General features: G+C 52.4%; 1 protein-coding gene across 1 annotated transcript in view; it reads left to right on the forward strand.

Annotated features, from left to right (window-relative positions):
* The window catches only part of ADAMTS17 (ADAM metallopeptidase with thrombospondin type 1 motif, 17), a 92,038-nt gene that overhangs the window by 9,942 nt on the left and 75,579 nt on the right, over positions 1–6,517 (forward strand).

Below are 6,517 nucleotides of genomic sequence, written 5' to 3' on the forward strand. Positions count from 1 at the left end.
AAAATAAATATCAAAAATATAAGTCTTTGTTTTACTATGGTTGCAAAGATCAAAAAATTTCTATATGTGACACGGCACCAGAGTTAAGTGAGGGGTTTTCAAAATGCTGACACGCCGAGCTCAAAAGGTTCGCCATCACTGTCCTAGGGCAAGCCCGTTGAAACCTCCTTTCCCCTCCCCGCAAACCCACACCGTCCACGGCTGGTCAGGTTGCGTGTGGGATGCTGGGCCGGTGGCCCGCCGCCCTCCTCGACAGGGGCGTGACCGTGAGGATCGCTGACGGGACGATAAACTGCGCTGGCGTTTGCATTTCTGTCCCTGGGGTTGGAGTGGAGGCATCCTTTGGAGGACGGACTGTTTAGCCTCCAACAAAGGAAATGAAACTATTCACAAAAGCAGGGCGGGGAGGATGTGCTGGAAACCAAGTCAAAACAAGAGCAGTCATGCAAAGGTGCAGAGAGCAATTCCTGAGGTGGCTTGGAAAATAACCTCCCCCACGTCTCATGGGCTCCGCCGTGCGTGCGGGAGAGACGGGCATATTGGAGGCCCTGCCCGGGGGGAACGCAGACCAGGGAGAAAGGTGTATGTTTTGCTTTGGGTCCTTCCTTTGCACCGGGGTCTCGGTGAACTTGGTTGCTCCGTTGAGAACAATGGCCGCTATTAATAGGCTTATCATCAGCATCGAACGTTGGGAGTTTAGCAACAGGGGACATTGATTGATTACTGAGGCGCCAGCAGCTGGCATTGTTGGAGTTTCCCGGAAGGGTGAATCGGAGGGACCCAGCTTTTCCCACGGGAATGGGGTCTTCATGGCTGCACGTGGTGGCCAGGGATGTCCCTGGGCCTGGTCCTTAAGGCTGTGTTACCCCAGCCGGGACCATGGCTTAGGGGTGGCCAGCTGGCTCATGCAGTGAGGGGGTCGGATAAGTCTTCCTCCTCCAGGAAGCACTGGATTGACCTGTGAGTAGGGGCAGGTAAGCCGCCATGCTCTCCAGGGGCATAGAGGGGCTAATACAGTCAAGGCCAGCTGGAGGGAACCACTGAGCTTGCATTTCTTATTTTATTTATTTTTTAAAGATATTTTTACTAATTTCAGAGAGGAAGGGAGAGGGGAGAGAGAGAGAGAAACATCGATGATGAGAGAGAATCATGGATCGGCTGCCTCTTGCACGCGCCCTACTGGGGATCGAGCCCACAACCCGGGCCTGTGCCCTGACCGGGAATCGAACCGTGACCTCCTGGTTCCTAGGTCGACGCTCAACCACTGAGCCACGCCGGCCGGGCTGAGCTTGCATTTCTCGCAGTCCTTGGGGCTCCCACAGAGGAGACAGGCTGATCCTATTTCGGTTATAGCTCCTTATTTTTAGGGCCTTATAAACCGATTCATAAAATATCACTCCAGTTTGGAAGGTTGGGACTTGGCATGGGAATGTGGAGTCTGTGCGAGCCCTTTTCCCCCTTTGGGTGAGAGCGTGCGTTTCTGAAGGTTTTTTGGCCACTCTCAACAACTGAAATGGGACTTGGGGTCTTTTGAAATGTTTTTCGATGTTTTTTTTTTACGTGGTTATTTTTAGTTGAAAACTCTGTCTTCTGTGGCTATTTTCATGTCTCCTTTCAGATCTGGGGTAGAGTCTTCACTTCTCATGGTCTCTCTCGAGCATCTGAATTCCGTCTCCTCCTGCTCCACCCTGGTAGATGGGACATGTCATGGGAGAGCCAGAACTCAAATAATAAAACAACTTTTTGCTACGAGGCACTATCACCACAGGACTCCTGCCCTGGCCTGTGACTCAGTGATTAGAGCAGTGGTTCTCAACCTTCTGGCCCTTTAAATACAATTCCCCATGTTGTGACCCAACCATAAAATTATTTTCGTTGCTACTTCATCACTGTCATGTTGCTACTGTGATGAATCGTCATGTCAATATCTGATATGCAGGATGGTCTTAGGCGACCCCTGTGAAAGGGTCATTCGACCGCCAAAGGGGTCTCAACCCACAGGTTGAGAACCGCTGGATTAGAGCGTCGGCCTGCGCACCAAAGGGTGGCAGGTTCGATTCCCGGTCAAGGGCACCTACCTGGGTTTCAGGTTTAACCCGAGTGTGGGAGGTAACCAATCAAAGTCTCCCTCTCACATCGATGCTTCTCTCTCACATCAATATTTCTCTCTCTCTGTCTCTCCCCCTTCCCTTCCACTCTTCCTAAAAATCAATGGGAAAAATATCCTCCCGCGAGGATTCACACACACATACACACCTGGACTCCTACATGTTTTGTGTGGTGGAGGTCTCATTAGAACATGCCCGACAGAGGAAGGCATCACGGTCCTTAGCCATCTAAGTTCTGTCCTGATTGTTCTTGTTAAATACATGCACTTATTTTGTAATATCGTCTGGTCCATGTATAGCATTAACAAGTGATTATAGTCAGTGTTTAGGAAATATTGTGACTATTGAGAGATTGTATATTGCTGATTTATGCAAGAATTTGCGTGTGTGTGTGCGTGTGTGTGTGTGTGTGTGTGTGTGTGTGTGTGTGTACGCTGTCGTAAATAATCGGTTGGGGCTTGTGCTTTGTGTCCATTAAGATTCATGTGGTTGGAAATGACAGAGATCAAACTGGCTTCAACACTGATGACATCGCTGCCACGGGCTCACGGAACTGAGGCTGGCGCTCAGGGAAGGCTTGGCCAGACCGGGCTTCTTGGCAGCTGTTGGGTTTTTTTAAATGTTTTTATTGATTTCAGAGAGGAAGGGAGAGGGAGGGAGAGAGAGAGAAGGAAGCATCAGTGATGAAAGAGAATCATGGATCGGCTGCTTCCTGCACGCCCCCCACTGGGGATCGAGCCCACAACCCGGGCGTGTGCCCTGACCGGGAATCGAACCGTGGCCTCCTGGTTCCTAGGTTGATGCTCAACCCCTGAGCCACGCCGGCCGGGCTCCTATGGCACATATTTCATAACGATGTTTCTTCCAGAAGCCTGAGCGATCACAGTCACTCCGTCGTAATCCTGTGTTTTTCCCCTTTCCGTTGTCTTTTGGACGTATTCTCCGTGAGAACACAGAGAAATCAGTCTAGGGCAAGCACCCTGGCCCTCTTCTGGAGTATTCCCATTACTTGATTGAGAAAGAAAATCGAAAACTCAAGCGTGGAGACAGAAAGGGAAAGCACACCCAGCCGTGTGTGTGTTTGTGTGTGTGTGTGTGTGTGTGTGTGTGAGAGAGAGAGAGAGAGAGAGAGAGAGAGAGAGAGAGAGAGACTGCCTTTCCCACCGCCGTTCCCCCAAGCAGAGGAATTGGACGTGAAGTGTGTTATCTTTTCCCAGTCCTCTCCTGGGCTGTTATGCAACACCACCCCCCCCCCCCCCCCCCCCCCCAATAACTCTAAGCAGAGCCGGCCTCCAGCTTCCATAGGAAAGTCTGCCTCGGAGTTGCGGGCAGACGGGCCCACAATGCAGTTGATGATTTCAAGTGCACGCTGGCCGGGACCGTCCAGGTGGCTGGAGGAAGCTCCTGGCAGCCCGACCCGCCCTGAGGCAGGAGAGGAAGAGGAATCGTGGTCCCGGGAGGCCCGGGCCAGGCCCCAGGCCGGGTGGCCGAGGTGCTGACTTCGTGTTCCAGGGCCGGCGGGGGTGGAGCACGGCCCCTGCCAGTTCCCGCAGAAGCGTCTGATTTTTGAATCAGCAGCGTCCCCCTTCCCGCTCCCTCCGAGGGGGAGAGCAGGAGGGAGTGTGGGCCCGGGCTGGGGAGCCTGCCCGCCCTCCCTCCCAGCAGGAGGACTGGGGCCAGAGGGTCCGACACGTGGAGGAAGGGAAGGGAGCAGACACCCTGTTTGCAGCGACTGTTTGCTCTTTCTAAGCAATGCCGTTCGGGTTGCTTTTTTTTTTCTCTCCACCACAAACGGTCTGGCTTTCTCAGTCCACTCATTTCTCATGGAAAAGCCCAGAAAAAAAAAAAAGGCTCGTCAGGACATCTGCTGCCCAGTGTTCTTGGGCGTCCTCCAGCCACGAAGGCAGTGGTCCGCCCTGCAGGGCCTCCCTCCAGGGCAGCGGGCGATGTCTCCTGCAGGACCAGACGGGGAGTTCGCTCGCCACGACGGGGATTGGGTTGCACACTCTGCCTTCAGCCCAGACCTTTCTCAGGCCATTAGCAAGTCATGGATCAGATCCCGCGTCTCGGGGTTGGGACAGAGCTAGACGGTGAACTAAAGCCCGCCCAACGGGGCAGGGAATATCAGGCGTCACTGGTGGTCGGCAGGGATTGGAACCGCCTTCATGGTGGGAACCTGCTGGGAAGGACCAAAGCCCCCCAGGTGGGGACACCGGGAGACCCCACCCACACCCGCCATGGGCATCGTGGCCACATCCGTGCTCAGGGACACTCGGGTCGGGCAGGCGAAACGGGGCTTTGCTTCTCTCCAAGGAGACGGTGTTATTTATTTATTTGTTATTATTCTTTTAAAAGACATTTTTATTGATTTCAGAGAGCAAGGGAGAGTAGGAGAGAGAAACATCAGTGATAAGAGAGAGTCATGGATCGGCTGCCTCCTACATGTCCCTTACTGGGGATGGAGCCCGCAACCTGGGCATGTGCCCTGACCGGAATCGAACCCTGACCTCCCGGTTCATGGGTCGACGCTCACCCACTGAGCCACGCTGGCCGGGCTCCTTGCAGCATTTTATATACATAAGTTATCTAGCACTTAAAACATTCACATATTGCCTTCTACTTTCAGTCCCAAAAACGGGAACATTATTTGTCACAGAACAAATTTAAACTCCTTTCCTCCTTAAAGACTTATTCTAACTTAAGTAAAATTGCATTATCTCTTCTGAAAACAAATGCTGTGCGTTTCTAGCTAAAGGATTCTCAGGGAAAGATTTCCATCCGTGCAGAGCCACTTGCCAAATCTTTTGTGACTCCCCGTTGGTCCAAGCCGCGCAGGACGTGAGCGTCAGCAAGACCAGCCGACCTTCGCTGCAGAGAAGCCTGACGCTTCTGTGACTGGCTCCATAAACTGCGAGCTCCCACGAGAGAAGCTTTTGGTAACAAACAAAATGTAACCAGGAGTCAAAAACGATGTTGCCTGCATCTGGCAGATACATCAGCCTGTTTTTCTGAAATGCTTTTAGCCCTGGAAAGTTGTGCATACCAAAAAAGGAAGGGTTTTTTAGCCCCAACGAAACACACGAGAGCAGCCTGCCGTGTGCTTGACTGGACAAAGGCGTGCAGAACACAGAAAAGCGGACTACATATACCTAGCTCCACTCGTTCCTAAAACTTGGGCTTCAAGTATGGTTACGTTTTGGGGGTGTTTTTTTCTCCCCCTGGAAATTTATTTTTTCCTTCCATCGAGTCTCTATTGCTTTATGGAAATGAAATGGAGGATCTCTTCGATCTGCCCTGTTGCCACCGGAGTTGCTCAGAAATCTCTCTCATTGATCTGAGGTGGAGGTGGGAGGAGCAGATCAGCCACCTTCCTACCTGGGACACGGGAGGAACCAGGGCCTGCTCACGGTGGGGCGGGCGTGGGAACGTCGGGCCCGCAGGCCATGTAAGGCCCGAGAACTCATTTGGTCGGGCCCTGCCAAGGCATTAGGGGTGACTTCATTAAATGTTTGACTAAATAGAGCAGGCTAATTTTTTTACAATATATTTTTTATTGATTTCAGAGAGGAAGGAAGAGAGAGAGAGAAACATCGATGATGAGAGAGACTCATGGATCGGCTGCCTCCTGCACGCCCCCTACTGGGGATGGAGCCTCTGCAACCCGGGCATGTGCCCTGACCGGGAATCGAACCGTGACCTCCTGGTTCATAGGTTGATGCTCAGCCATTGGGCCACACCGGCCGGGCTAGCAGGCTAATTTTTCAGTGGCTCCTTTTGTATGGCCCACAAAGGACGTCACAAACATTCAAATGGCTCTTGGCAGAAAAAAATGTTCCCCACCCCTGTTCCAGAGGGTCCCCTGTACTGTGGCAGTGCCTCGCACACAGTGGTTCTCAGTATTTGCTGGCTGAATGGCTCTCTTTCCACCTCCCCCACAGGTCCAGAGGGTCCCCTGTACTGGGACAGTGCCTGGCACATAGTGGTTCTCAGTTAGTATTTGCTGGCTGAATGGCTCTCTTTCCACCTCCCCCACAGGCGCAGTGCCTGGCTGCTTGGTACCTCTGTGGCCATGACCATGAGTGGGAAGGTCAGGTGGGCCAGCTCAGCTTTGCTACCCCCGGTCCTGCTAGTCCCAAGGGTGGGGTCTGAGTCATACCTCCCGCCTAGTGCGAGTGCTGATTTTTTAAAAATATTTTTATTGTCCTGGCCGGTTTGGCTCAATGGATAGAGCGTCGGTCTGCGGACTCAAGGGTCCCGGGTTCGATTCCGGTCAAGAGCATGTACCTTGGTTGTGGGCACAAACCCAGTGGGGAGTGTGCAGGAGGCAGCTGATCGATGTTTCTGACTCTCTGTCCCTCTCCCTTCCTCTCTGTAAAAAATCAATAAAATATATTTTAAAAAATATTTTT

The sequence above is a fragment of the Myotis brandtii genome, unplaced genomic scaffold, assembly GCF_000412655.1.
Source record: "Myotis brandtii unplaced genomic scaffold, ASM41265v1 scaffold329, whole genome shotgun sequence".
NCBI lineage: Eukaryota > Metazoa > Chordata > Mammalia > Chiroptera > Vespertilionidae > Myotis > Myotis brandtii.